A 1171-nucleotide genomic window follows, 5' to 3' on the forward strand; every position below is an offset into this window, starting at 1 on the left:
GTTTCATTCATGAAACTTACAGTGGCCTTAGATAGATCAGAGACTAAGTTTGCTAAGCTAGATGGATTCTGCTCAAAATTCTCTGTCTGTTGCTGAGTGGATGATGGAAAAGGCTTGCTATTGCTAAACCTGTTTCTTCCACCATTATTAAAGCCTTGTTGAGGCTTTTGATCCTTTCATGAGAAATTTGGATGATTTCTCCTTGATGAGTTATAGGTGTTTCCATAAGGTTCACCTAAGTAATTCACCTCTGCTATTGCAGGGTTCTCAGGATCATAAGCTTTTTCTTCATAAGAAGCCTCTTGAGTACTGTTGGATGCAGCTTGCACTCCATTCAGACTCTGAGAAATCTTATTGACTTACTGAGTCAATATTTTGTTCTGAGCCAATATGGCATTCAGAGTATCAACTTCAAGAACTCCCTTCTTCATAGGCGTTCCATTATTCACAGGATTCCTTTCAGAAGTGTACATGAACTGGTTATTTGCAACCATGTCAATGAGTTCTTGAGCTTCTGCAGGTGTTTTCTTTTGGTGAATGGATCCACCTACAGAAGTATCCAATGACATCTTTGATAGCTCAGATAAACCATCATAGAATATATCCAGGATGGTCCATTCTGAAAGCATGTCAGAAGGACACTTTTTGGTCAATTGTTTGTATCTTTCCCAAGCTTCATAGAGGGATTCACCATCTTTTTGTTTGAAGGTTTGAACATCCACTCTAAGCTTGCTCATCTTTTGAGGAGGAAAGAACTTGGCTAAGAAAGCCGTGACCAGCTTATCCCAAGAGTTCAGGCTATCTTTAGGTTGAGAGTCCAACCATATTCTAGCTCTGTCTCTTACAGCAAATGGGAAAAGCATGAGCCTGTAGACTTCAGGATCTACTCCATTAGTCTTAACAGTATCACAAATCTGCAAGAATTCAGTTAAGAACTGAAAAGGATCTTCAGATGGAAGTCCATGAAACTTGCACTTCTGCTGCATCAGAGAAACTAATTGAGGTTTCAGCTCAAAGTTGTTTGCTCCAATGGCAGGAATGGAGATGCTTCTTCCATGTAAATTGGAATTAGGTGCAGTAAAGTCACCAAGCATTCTCCTTGCATTATTATTATTTTCAGCTGCCATCTTCTTTTCTTGTTTGATAATTTCTGACAGGTGCTTGCTGGTTT

The 1171-nt window shown here is 39.5% G+C and overlaps 1 non-coding gene across 1 annotated transcript; it reads left to right on the forward strand.

The window, feature by feature from the left end:
- Positions 1 to 623: 623 nt before the first annotated feature.
- LOC148564061 (small nucleolar RNA R71) lies at positions 624 to 731 on the forward strand. Its single transcript, XR_015883911.1, has one exon. It is a non-coding gene; the product is annotated as a small nucleolar RNA R71 (small nucleolar RNA).
- The last annotated feature ends 440 nt before the right edge of the window (positions 732 to 1171 follow it).

The sequence above is a fragment of the Arachis ipaensis genome, chromosome B5 (genome assembly GCF_059453495.1).
Source record: "Arachis ipaensis isolate K30076 ecotype BB chromosome B5, ASM5945349v1, whole genome shotgun sequence".
Classification (NCBI taxonomy): Eukaryota; Viridiplantae; Streptophyta; class Magnoliopsida; order Fabales; family Fabaceae; genus Arachis; species Arachis ipaensis.